At 34.7% G+C, this 14,372-nt stretch overlaps 1 protein-coding gene across 3 annotated transcripts in view; it reads right to left on the reverse strand.

Annotated features, from left to right (window-relative positions):
* RNF13 (ring finger protein 13) overlaps window positions 1–14,372 on the reverse strand; it is a 136,351-nt gene that overhangs the window by 100,737 nt on the left and 21,242 nt on the right. The gene's annotated exons all lie outside the window — the stretch shown is intronic.

Consider the following 14,372-nt stretch of genomic DNA (forward strand, 5'->3'; position numbering starts at 1 on the left):
GCTATTCGACCACCATCAACAGGGACAATTTGTGGCAACCACAACTCAAAAAGGGGGAGAGTAAAGGCCTGAACCGGAGTACGGGAATGGAGAAAGTAAGCGTGCTGAAGAAAATGGACTACTCTAAATATCAAACTTTCTTTTACATAAACTTAAGGGTAACCACTCAAAAAAATCCAGAACTGAAATACATACCGTAATAAAAGAAGAAACAGAGGGAAACATCATAGAACACCACCACACAGAAATAATAGACAACAACAAAAAGGCAAAGAAACAATGGAGACACAGCCTTACCAGAAAACTAAAGATAGAATGACAGGAAATCCTCACATATCAATAATCACCCTAAATGTAAATGGACTGAACTCACCAATGAAAAGGCACAGAATAGCAGATTGGATCAAAAAACTAAACCCAACCATATGCTGTCTCCAAGAGACACATCTCAGCTACAAGGACAAGCATAGACTCAAAGTGAAAGGGTGGAAATTGACACTCCAAGCAAATGGCACCCAGAGAAAATCAGGTATAGCCATACTGATATCAGATGAAACAGACTTCAGCGTGAAAAAGATAACAAGAGACAAAGATGGACATTTCATAATGGTAAACAGGACTATACAACAAGAAGACATAACAGTCATCAATATTTATGCCCCCAATCAGGGAGCACCGAAATATACCAAAAAACTACTAACAGAACTAAAGGGAGAAATTCACCAAAACACAATTATACTAGGGGACTTAAATACATCATTGACAGCTATAAATAGATCATCCAAACAGAAAATAAATAACGAAATAGCATCCCTAAATGACACATTAAATGAAAGGGATATAATTGTCATATATAGAGCACTTCATCCTAAAACATCAGACTATACATTCTTTTCTAGTGTACAGGAAACATTCTCAAGGATAGACCATATATTGGGACATAAAATCAACCTCAGCAAATTTAGGAAGATTGAAATCATACCAAGCATATTCTCTGATCACAAGGCTTTGAAATTGGATATCAACTGCAAAAAGAAAGCAGGAAAAAACACAAATACATGGAGATTAAACAACAGTTCTAAAGAACGACTGGGTCAAAAAAGAAATTAGAGGAGAGATCAAAAGATACATAGAAACAAATGACAATGAAAATACATCCTACCAAAATTTTAGGGATGCAGCGTAAGCAGTTTTAAGAGGGAAATTTATATTACAGGCTTATCTCAAGAAACAAAAAAATACCAAATAAATAACCTCATGTTACACCTTAAAGAACTAGAAAAAGAAGAACAAGTGAAACCCAAGGTCAGCAGAAGAAAGGAAATAACAAAAATCAGAGCTGAACTAAATGAAATAGAGAACAAAAAGACAATAGAAAAAATTAATGTGACAAAGAGCTGGTTCTTTGAAAAGGTTAACAAAATTGACAAACCCTTGGCTAGACTCACTAAGATAAAAAGAGAGAAGACACTGATTAACAAAATCAGAAACGTAAAAGGGGAAGTTATCACGGACACCACAGAAATACAAAGGATCATCCAACAATACTGTGAAGGACTATATGCCACCAAATTCAACAACCTAGAAGAAATGGACAAGTTCTTAGAAACATATAGCCTTCCAAGGCTGAACCATGAAGAACTGGAAAATCTAAACATCACCAGTAACGAAATTGAATCAGTCATCCAAAACCTTCCCAAAAGCAAAACTCCGGGACCAGATGGCTTCACTAGTGAATTCTACCAAACCTTCAAAGAGGATCTAATACCAATCCTGCACAAACTCTTCCAAAAAATTGAAGAAGAGATAGTACTCCCTAACTCATTTTATGAGGCCAACATTACCCTGATACCAAAACCTGGTAAGGACAGCACAAAAAAAGAAAACTACAGACCAATATCTCTGATGAATACAGATGCAAAAATCCTAAACAAAATTCTAGCAAATCGAATACAACAATGCATTAAAAAGATTATTCATCACGACCAAGTGGGGTTCAACCCCGGGGCACAAGGATGGTTCAACATCCGCAAATCCATCAATGTGATACATCACATAAACAAAATAAAGGACAAAAATCATATGATTATATCAACTGATGCAGAAAAAGCATTTGACAAGATACAACATCCATTTATGACTAAAACACTTAGTAAAATAGGTGTAGAAGGAAAATACCTTAACATAATAAAGGCCATATATGACAAGCCCTCAGCTAATCTCATAATTAATGGAGAAAAACTGAAGCCCTTTGCTCTACGTTCAGGAACACGACAGGGCTGTCCCCTATCACCTCTGCTTTTCAACATAGTGTTGGAAGTCCTTGCCAGAGCAATCAGGCAAGAGAAAGAAATAAAAGGCATCCAAATTGGGAATGAAGAAGTTAAATTATCACTCTTTGCAGATGACATGATGCTATATATAGAAAACCCTAAAGACTCCACCAAAAAGCTATTAGAAACAATCAACGAATACAGTAAAGTTGCTGGCTACAAAATCAACGTACAAAAGTCCACTGCATTCCTATATACTAACAATGAAATCTCAGGAAAAGAAATACAAAAAACAATTCCCTTTGCAATTGCAGCAAAAAGAATAAAATACCTAGGAATAAACTTAATCAAGGATGTGAAGGACCTATATGCTGAAAACTAGAAGACATTTTTGAAAGAAATTGAAGAAGACACAAAGAAATGGAAAGACATTCCGTGCTCATGGATTGAAAGAATCAACATAGTTAAAATGGCCATATTACCCAAAGCAATATACAGATTTAATGCAATCCGCATCAAATCCCAATGGCATTTTTTAAAGAAATAGAACAAAAATCATCAGATTTGTTTGGAACCACAAAAGACCACGAATAGCCAATGTAATCTTAAGAAAAAAGAACAATACTGGAGGTATCACACTCCCTGACTTTAGCGTGTACTACAGGGCAACAATAATCAAAACAGCATGGTATTGGCAGAAAAACAGACACACAGACCAATGGAATAGAACTGAGAACCCAGAAATAAAACCAAATAAATATGGACAGATAATTTTTGACAAAGAAGCTAAAAACATACACTGGAGGAAAGACAGCCTCTTCAATAAATGGTGCTGGGAGAATTGGATAGCCACGTGCAAAAGAATGAAACTGGACTGCTATTTGTCACCATGTACCAAAGTTAATTCAAAATGGATCAAAGACTTAAGCATAAGCCCTGACACAATAAACTGCATAGAAGAAAACACAGGTACTATGGACCTTGGGTTCAAAGAGCATTTTATGAATTTGACTCCAAAGGCAATAGAAGTAAAAGCTAAAATAAACGAATGGGACTATATGAAACTTAAAAGCTTCTGCACAGCAAAAGAAACCATCGACAAAATAAAGAGGCCACCAACTGAATGGGAGAAGATTTTTGCAAATAGTGCCTCGATAAGGGGCTAGTATCCAGAATATACAAGGAACTCATGCAACTCAACAACAAAAAAACAAACAACCCAATTGAAAAATGGGCAGAGGACCTGAAGAGACATTTCTCCAAAGAGGACATACAAATGGCAAATAGACATATGAAAAAATGCTCAACATCACTAATCATCAGAGAAATGCAAATCAAAACCACAATGAGATATCACCTCACCCCAGTCAGAATGGCTATCATCAACAAGACAAATAGTAACAAATGTTGGAGAGGCTGTGGAGAAAAAGGAACCCTCATACACTGTTGGTGGGAATGCAGACTGGTGCAGCCGTTATGGAAGGCAGTGTGGAGGTTCCTCAAAAAATTACGAATAGAATTGCCATATGACCCAGCAATCCCTCTCCTGGGTATCTACCCAAAAAATCTGAAAACATTTATACATAAAGACACGTGTGCTCCAATGTTCATTGCAGCTTTGTTTACAGTGGCCAAGACATGGAAACAACCAAAATGTCCTTCGATAGATGAATGGATAAAGAAGCTGTGGTATATATACACAATGGAATACTATTCGGCAGTAAGAAAAGATGATATAGGAACATTTGTGACAACATGGATGGATCTTGAGAGTGTAATGCTGAGCGAAATAAGTCAGACAGAAAAAGCAGAGAACCATGTGATTTCACTGATATGTGGTATATAAACCAAAAACAACAAAACAAGACAAACAAATGAGAAACAGAAACTCTTAGACACAGACAATAGTTTAGTGGTTACCAGAGGGTAAAGGGGGTGGGGGGTGGGAGATGAGGGTAAGGGGGATCAAATATATGGTGATGGAAGGAGAACTGACTCTGGGTGGTGAACACACAATGGGATTTATAGATGATGTAATACAGAATTGTACACCTGAAATCTATGTAATTTCACTAACAATTGTCACCCCAATAAATTTTTAAAAATAAATAAATAAATATGATTTATTGCTAAAACATACTAATCACCATCTGAGACTTCAGCAAGTTGTAATATTTTTGCTGATGGAGCATCTTGCTTTGATGTTGATGAAAACACAGTATCTGCTAAGTGCAATAAAGCGAAATACAATAAAATGAGGTATGCCTGCATTGGTCTGTAGTTTTCTTGTAGTGTCTTTGTCTGGTTTTGGTATCAGGGTAACACTGGCCTTGTAGAATGAGCTTGGAAGTGTTCCCTCCTCTTCAACTTTTTGGAGGAGTTTAAAAAGGATTGGTGTTAATTGTTCTTTAGGTGTTTGGTAAACTTCAACAATGAAGCCATCTGGTCCTAGGTTTTTCTTTCTTAGGAGGTTTCAGATTATTGATTCAATCTCCTTACTAGTCATAGGTCTACTCATATTTTCTATTTATTCATGATTCAGTTTTGATAAGATGTGTGTTCCTTAGAATTTAGCCATTTCACCTAGGTTATTCAATTTTTTGCTCTACAATTGTTCACAGCATTCATGATCCTTTCTATTTCTGTAAAATCCGTGGTAATGTTTCTCCTTTCACGTCTAATTTTAGTTGAGTCTTCTTTTTTTTTTAGTAAATCTAGCTAAAGGTTTATTAATTTTGATATTTTCCCAAAAAAAGCAACTCTTGATTTCATTGATGTTTCTCTTGGCCTCATTTTTGAGAACTTGAGCACGCTGGCTAGCACATGTGACTATCTGTATGGCTTAAGAGCACAGATGCCAGTTACTCATCTGATGATGATCTGGTAATGGCAAAATTTAAAAACTTCCCCAAACACCACAGTAAAACCTAACCTCACATTTAAATCTATGACAATACCATATAACTCATCTATACAAAATGACATTCTAAAACTTCATTTTACGAATGGGATGCATTTAGTGCTTAAGACCAACATTACTTTCAGGAAATTCCTTAACAAATAACTATTAATTCTGAAGATGACTCACATCTCATTAACTAGTACTGTGCCAAATAATACTCATGAAACAGCTAATTATCTCCATTAGAAAGCCTTTGAATAAGCTCATATTCCATTGGTTCTCAAGCTACATTCCTGCGCATCACTGGCATTTCAAAAACTGGTCCAAAATATTCCACTGCTAACATAATGGTAATCTCTCCTAATCTGCATAAATATTAAATGGATAGTAATTTCAATTAGTTTTTCTCCATAAATGTATACTACAATATATATCAAAAGAATATATACTGTAGCTATCACTAACAGAAAAAAAACAAGTAAATAGCTAGTTAACTATTTTAGTGTAAAATTTATAATAGCCAAATCACATTGTATTAAATAGGTTGCTCTTACAAATGTGCTCATGGTCATGTATGTATATTACATATATATGGTACTATAATTTTTCCTCCAAAATAGTGTTCTCAAGTCATACAAATAAATATATCAATAACTTTATAGTGTTCCTTTTCTAAAAAGCATCATGACTTCCAAAAATTCTAACAACTGGAAACTACTAACATATACTAAATTCCCGTAAAGCACATTTCTTTAAAGCTTTTAAAGAAGTGGTTGAAAGCTTGTCATGAACAAAAGTGTTACATCAGAAAAAACAAGGCTTAACTTTTAAAGATGCCCCATAGTTCTTCGCAAGGAAACTGAAGGTTACTCAGCTAATTTCTCTAACATGAAGCCATCCAAACTAAATGTAGGCCTCACCTAAGATTTTTAACTATTATCATCAACCAAAGCCATTTTTTTTTCAGATTCTAAGACAATTGCTTCACAATTTGTTTCTTCCAAAAACGAAACAAAATGAACAAATTTTTAATTTTCAAAGGTTAGCAAACAGGTTTCTCCAAAATATCAATTCTTTCCAACCTCATGGCTTCATACAAACTGTTCCCAATGTTTTGTGTGTACTCAAATTGACTTTTTCCTGCAACAGAAACAGTATTTGGCTAGTTCCCAAAAGATATCAACCATAATAGAATCAAGGATATTTATACTGTTAAGCGACAGAACTCATGTCCTGTTCTTCCTTAAAATACACTTCCCTTATCCTTATACAGACATAGGCAATGAGTTGTCCTTTTTTGATACTGAATGTTGAGCATTATGCATAAAATTGTGGTACGTGAATGTAATTCTCTACAACAATGAAAATGAATAACAGCTACATGAACAACACAGATGAGTATCACAAGAATAACCCTGAGCAAAAGAAGTCACAAACATCATGTTCCTCTCATACAAAGTTCTTTAAAAGTCAAAACAGATATTACATAGAAATTCACCTTTAAGAGGTGAAAACAAAGAAAAATGAGGAAGTTACCATAAAAATCAAGATAATAGCTACCTGAAGGGTAATAAAGGAGTGTGATCAGAGAAAAGGTGCCTCTGCGATGCCAGCAATATTCTGCATCTACACCTGAACTATGGTGAAATGGGAGTTTGCATTACAATTATTCTCTAAACCATACACAAATGTTTTATGCACTCTCCTGTATCTATGCTATCTAACCATTTTTTAAAAGAAAAAAATAAGAATAAAGCAGCCTGCCATTCAAAACAAGTTTTGTTTTGTTTTTCTGACTACATGGAAATATTATGAAAGCTAGCAAGCAGAAGCCTACCAAGATCACAAACACACAATAAGAAAGTCAACAAAAACTATTAAAAACCAGACTCAGATTCAACCCAAGTTACAACTTCTTAGTCAATGGACAAGAGATGGGATCTGGTAATCTGTACTATGCACATGATTAACATGTACTTCAAGTGATTCTACCACCAACGAAGTTTGGAAAATATGCTTTAGCCCCGTATAGTACATATTACCTGGGGGCTTGTGATAAAAATAACCATTCCCAGGCCCCGCCACTGGAGATTCAGACAGAAAATCTATAATTTTGCTTTTTCAAAAAAAAGTCGCTGAGTGAATCCTTATGATCAAGCTCTATTTGGAAAATACTGTTCTGAGCCATAGACTGGCATATAGCACACCAAGTCATTATTGGTGAACTTAAGTTAAAAAAGGGTGGTACAGAGAGTCACATTAGAAAAAGAAAAAAAGGGAGAAAAATAGGAATGCTAGCAAAAATACACTTCATGATTCTCTCAAATACCACTGCTGTCGCCAATCCCAGCAATATGCTACTCAGCAAACAAGAAACACACAAATGACAATAAAATTGCTTTCACGGATATCAGAATTGTAAGCACCATTTAGGGAAACATGCAGGAAATTCTGGTTTTCTAAGTTAATCAAAAGTGTCATGCCCAGTGTACTTCACAGTAGCAATCTCCTGAACCAGAATTTTCTGTTTTTTTATGATGCTTCACACAAATGTCACCATCCTCACTACAGACAAATCAGTACAGAACTTAATTTTGTGCCTGGCACTGTTAAGCACATGACATGAATGTTTTTCCATATAACCCTCAAAACAACCTTGTCGAGTAAACAAAAACAATGCAGCTTCATCATCATTCCAGTTTCCCTATTTTAGAGGACTCCTTTTCTATGTGAAGTATACTAGAGACTAACTGGTTGAATAAGTGAACCAATTCCCTTACCCATTATCCCCACACCCATCTCTTCCTTCTTTAATTTATGCATGATTCTGAACAAAAAGCTGAGCATGCCCAATGACCCACTCACACTGTTTGGATACTATTTGGCCTATTATGTTAACAGTGGAGGGTTATGGGGCACCAGATCAAATGGTTATAAAAATCGTTTCTTTAAAATATTACCCCAGAGCTCTGTTCCTGGCCTTCATTTCTATACACCACATTCTCCCTTGACAAATGTTTGCGACCTTCCTGCGTACCTACCATGCTTCACGCCTCTTAAACTTCTCTACATTTTTTATTTATCATAATAGTCATTACTGTCTATCATGCTATAATTTGCTTAAATGTTATGTTTATCACTTAGTGTCCATCTCTGCTGCAAGAATATAAACTCCTCCAAGATAGGAATCTTTATATTATGGGTATATTACAAAGTACCTAAATAGTGTCTGGCACATATTAGGTACTTAGTATTTCTAGAATGAAGGCACATGTGTCCTCTCTTAACAGTACCACAAAGCCTCTGAACTGTGCCCTCCTCTTAACTATGGTTTAAAAAATTTAAGACCTTAATGTGAAAAACATTTTACGTATACATTAAAAACATGCATAAATACTATGAACCAAAACAATTTTTTAATACATGTAAACTCTAGGTGAGACTCCATGTGGTTTTTATTTTTCATTCATCTGCATGTTTCACTATAAAAAATTAAAACTTTCTAAAGTCTATTTCATTTTATGTAACATATACCAAAAAAAGCCTAAAAGAAAATACACAGAATTTTTTACAGAAATCTGTTTTGCTTGTTCAAGTTTTCTAAGTGTGCACTGCTTTTATACCAAAAAAAATTTTTAATGAGCAAGCAACAAGGTTTTACAATTCACAAGTATATCAATAATTTGGAGAAGAAGTAATGATTGATTCTGAAGTGAAATATGCAATCAAAAGAGTGAAAAAAGGGCAGATCTTGAGCTGAAAGTTAACAAATCCAAACTGTCATTTTCTCCCTTAAAGCACTCAGTTACACTCAAAAGATTCCTTCTCACAATCTAGTCCTTAGTTATTATTGCTAGAAACGTCAAATGCATTTGGGCTCTAAGGCATGTGCATCAGTTGGCAACAGTCATGCACCACTTAATGAAGGAGGTATGTTCTGAAAAATGTGATGGTAGGTGATTTCGTTGCTGTGAGAACATCACAGAGTGTATTTACACAAACCTAAATGGTACCGTGTTTCCCTAAAAGTAAGATCTAGCTGGACAATTAGCTCTAATGCGTCTTTTGGAGCAAAAATTCATATAAGATGTGGAATTATATTACATTACATTATTATTATATTAGACCCAGTCTTATATATAGTAAAATAAGACCAGATCTTATATTAATTTTTGCTCCAAAAGACGCATTAGAGCTGACTGTCCGGCTAGGTCTTATCTTCGGGGAAACATGGTATACATAGCCTACCACACACTTGGGCTATATGGTATAGCCTACCTCACATACGCTACAAACCTGTGCAGCACAAAACTGTACTGAACACTGTACTGAGCAACTGTAACATAATGGTATGTATTAGTACATCTAAACATACCTAATATAGAAAAGGTACAGTATAAGAGATAAAAATGGCACAGCTGTATAGGACACTTACCATAAAAGGAGCTTGCAGGACTGGAAGTCACTCTGGGTGAGTCAGTCAGTTTTCCATAGTTGCTGTACCAGTTTACTTTCCCATCAACAGTGTATAAGGGTTCCTTTTTCTCCACAACTTCTCCAACACTTGTTTATTACTTGTCTTGTTGATAACAGCCATTCTAACTGGTGTAAGGTAGTATCTCATTGTGGTTTTGATTTGAATTTCCCTAACAGCTAGTGAAGCTGATCGTCTTTTCTTATATCTGTTGGCCATTTGTATGTCTGTTCAGGTCCTATACCCATTTTTAATTGGATTGTTTCTTTTATTGTTGTTGAGTTGTACGAGTTCTTTATGTATTTTGGATACTAGCCCCTTATCGGAAGTGATGTTTGCAAATATCTTCTCCCATTCAGTTGGGTGCCTCTTTCTTTTCCTGATGGTTTTTTTTGCTGTGCAGAAGCTTTTTAGTTTGATATAGTCCCATTCATTTACTTTTGCTTTTACTTTGCTTGCCTTTGAAGTCAAATTCATAAAATCCTCTTTGAACCCAAGGTCCATAAGTTTAGTACGTATGCGTTCTTCTATGCCGTTTATTGTTTTAGGTCTCATATTTAGACTTTTGATTCATTTTGAGTTAATTTTGGTGTACGGTGACAGCAGTCTAGTTTCTTTCTTTTGCATGTGGGTTTCCAATTGTCCCAGCGCCATTTATTGAAGATGCTTTCTTTTCTCCATTGAATGCTGTTGGCTCCTTTGTCAAAAATTATTTGCCCATATATATATATATGGATTTATTTCTGGGTTCTCAATTCTGTTCCATCAGTCTGTGTGTGTTTTTCTGCCAATATGACGCTGTTTTGATTGTTATCACTGTGTAGTATAATTTGAAGTCAGGAAGTGTGATATCTCTGACCTTGTTCTTTTTTCTTAAGATTGCCTGGGCTATTCAGGGTCTTTTCTAATTCCATACAAATCTGATAATTTTTTGTTCTATTTCCTTAATAAATGTCATTGAGATTTTGATGGGGATTATATTAAAACTGTATATTGCTTTGGATAATATGGCCATTTTAACTATGTTGATTCTTTCAATCCATGAACATGGAATATCTTTCCATTTCTTTGTGTCTTCTGCAATTTCTAATAAAGCCAGACAACCAGTTTTCAGTGTAGAGATCCTTCACATCCTTTGTTACGTTTACGCCTTGGTATTTTATTCTTTTAGTTACAATTTCAAAAGGAATTATTTTCATTTCTTTTTCTGAAATTTCTTTGTTAGTATATAGGACATAATGGATTTTTGTACACTGATTTTGCATCTTGCAACTTTACTGTACTTGTTTATTGTTTCTAATAGTTTTTTGGTGGGATCTTTAGGGTTTTCCATATAAAGAATCATGTCATCTGCAGAAAGTGACAATTTGACTTCTTCATTCTCAATTTGGGTACCATTTATTTCTTTCTCTTGCCTGATTGCTCTGGCAAGGACTTCCAATATTATTTTGAATAACAGTGGTGAGAGTGGGCATCTTTGTCTTGTTCCCGATCTTAGAGGAAAAGCTTTCAGTTTTTCACCATTAAGTTTGATATTAGCTGAGGTTTTATCATATATGGCCTTTATTAAGTACTTTCCTTCTATACTCATTTTATTAAGCTATATAATCATAAGAGAACATTGTGTCTTGTCAAATGCTCTTTCTGCATCTACTGATATGATCATGATTTTTATCCTTTATTTTATGTGGTGAATGACACTGATCAATTTACATGTTGAACCATCCTTGTGCTCCTGGAATGAACACCACTTGGTTGTGATGTATAATCTTTTTAACGTATTGTTGTATTCAATTTGCTAGTATTTTGTTTAGGATTTTTGCATCTGTATTCAGAGATACTGGTCTGTAGTTTTCTTGTGTTGTAGCTACAACGTTTTGGTATCAGGGTAATGTTGGCCTCATAAAATGAGTGAGGAAGTATTGTCTCTTCCTTAACTTTTTGGAAGAGTTTGAGAAAGACAGGTATTAAATCATCTTTGAATGGTAGAATTCACTAGTAAAGCCATGTGGTCCTAAACTTTTGCTTTTTGAGAGGTTTCTGATGATTGATTCAATTTCCTTGCTGTTTATCAATCTATTTAGGTTTTCCAGTTCATTGTGACTCAGTCTAGGAAGGTTGTATATTTCTAAGAACTTGTCCATTCTTCTAGGTTATTAAATTTGGTGGCATAAAGTCTTTCATAGTATTCTTGTATGATCCTTTGTATTTCTGTGGTATCTGTCATAACTTCTTTCATTTCTGATTTTGTTTGAGTCTTTTCCCTTTTCTCTTTAGTGAGTCTATTGTCAATTCTATTAATCTTTACAAAGAACCAGCTCTTTGTTGTATTAATTCTTTCTGTTGTCTTTCTGTTCTCTATTTCATTTAATTCTGCTCTAATTTTATTTAATTTTTATTTCCTACCTTCTGCTGACTTTGGGCTTCATTTGTTCTTTTTCTAGTTCTTTAAGATGTAATGCTAGGTTATTTATTTGGTTTTTTTGTTGTTGTTTCTTGAGATAGGCCTGTAATAATACAAACTTCCTGCTTTGGCTGCATCCCAAAAATTTTTATAAGTTGTGTTTTCATTTTCATTTATTTCTATGTAGCTTTTGATTTCTCCTTTTATTTCATCTTTGACCCACTCATTCTTTAGTAGCAAGTTGTTTAATCTCTACATATGTGTGGCTTTTCCCACTTTGTTTTTGTAGTTGATCTCCAATTTCAAAGCCTTAGTCGAAGAATATGCTTCATGTAATTTTAATCTTCTTAAATTTGTTGAGGTTAGTTTTGTATCCCAACATATGGTCTATCCTTGAGACAGTTCCATGTGCACTAGAAAAGAATGTAGTCTGACATTCACGGATGAAAGGCTCTGTAAATGTAGATTATGTCCACTTGGTCTAAGACGTCACTTAAGGCTGATAGATCCTTATTGATTTTCTGCTTGGATGATCTATCCATAGCTGTCAATGATGTATTTAGGTCCTCTACCATAACAGTGTTTTTGTCAATTTCTCCCTTTGGTTCTTTTAGTAGTTGCTTTATATATTTTGGTGCTCCCTGACTGGGAGCACATATATTGATGAGTGTTATGTCTTCTTGACGCATTGTCCATTTTATCTTATGAAATGTCCACCTTTGTCTCATTACCTTTTTTATTTTGAAGTCTATTTCGTCAGATATAAGTATGTCTATACCTGTTTTTTTCTGGATTCCATTTGCTTGGAGTATCGTTTTCCATCCTTTCATTTTGAGTCTATATTTGTCCTTGTAACTGAGATGTGTCTATTGAAGGCAGCATATGGTTGGGTTTAGTTTTTTTGATCCAATCTGTTACTCTGTGCCTTTTTATTGGTGAGTTCAGTCCATTTACATTTAGGGTGACTGATATATGAGGATTTCCTATAGCAATTTTATCTTTTGTTTTCTGGTAACTCAGTGTCTCCATTGTTTCTTTGCCTTTGTTTCTGTCTGTTATTTTAGTTTGGTGGTATTGTAGAATTTTTTCCTCTGTTTCCTCTTTTTTTATGTTATGAGTCTCTGTTCTTTTTTAGAGTGGTTACCATTAAGTGTACGCAAAAGACAGTTTCATATATACAGTAGTCCTTTTTTTCATCATGCATCTTATCTCCAGTCCCTTTTGCAAATTCAGGTATTTAGCCCCTCTTCTTTAATGCTTTTGTTGTCACAAATTATGCCTACATATGTTGTGAATTCATTTCTGAGTTATAGTAGCAAACTGTCCTCTTCTTTTTCTTTTTTACGTCTTTATATACTTTAACCTTTATATTATATTTAGGTGACTAGTACCCTATTCTGAGTAGGGTTTGCCATTTCCTACTTATTTGTCTGTTAGTCATCTTACTCATAGTTTTGCATCCTTCTTTTTGTTTTAGGTAGAATAACGCCCTTCACAGTATTGCCTGTAATGCAGGCCTTGTGGTTCAAAAGTCCCTCAGCTTCTATATCTGGAAAGGTCTTTACTACTCCTTCATAGCTAAAGGATAACTTTGCTGGATATACTGTTCTTTGCTGGTAGTTTCTCTCTTTCGAAAGTTTGAATATTTGATTCCATTCCCCCTAGCTTGTAGAGTTTCTGCTGAAAACTCTGATAATACTCTAATGGGCTTTCCTTTATAGGTTACTGTCTTCTTTTCCCTGGCTGCCTTGAAAATTCTTTGTCATTAACTTTTGACAGTTTCAGTATAACATGCCTTGGAGAAGGCTTTTCTTCATTGAGATAATTAGGTGTTCTGTTTGCTTCTTGGATGAGGATCCAGTTATTTCCATAGGTTTGGGACGTTTCCTTTGACTATATTTGTTTGAATAGGCTCTCTGCTCCTTTCACCTCTCTTCTTCTGGTACACTCATTATTCTTGCATTGCTCTTTCTGATGGAATCACATACTGTGTTTCCCCGAAAATAAGACCTAGCTGGATAATCAGTTCTAATGCACCTTTTGGAGCAAAAATTAATATAACACTCAGTCTTATTTTAATATAAGACCTGGTCTTATATAATGATATATGATATTATATGATATGATATGATATGATATGATATGATATGATATATGATACGATATATGATATATGATGTGATATATGATATGATATAGGATATGATATGATATAGAATATGATATGATATACGATAAGATATACTGGGTCTTATATTAATTTTTGCTCCAAAATATGCATTAGAGCTGATTGTCCAGCTAGGTCTTATTTTCAGGGAA

Source organism: Rhinolophus sinicus, chromosome 17 (genome assembly GCF_057876585.1).
Source record: "Rhinolophus sinicus isolate RSI-liver-muscle chromosome 17, RSI-T2T, whole genome shotgun sequence".
NCBI classification, from domain to species: domain Eukaryota; kingdom Metazoa; phylum Chordata; class Mammalia; order Chiroptera; family Rhinolophidae; genus Rhinolophus; species Rhinolophus sinicus.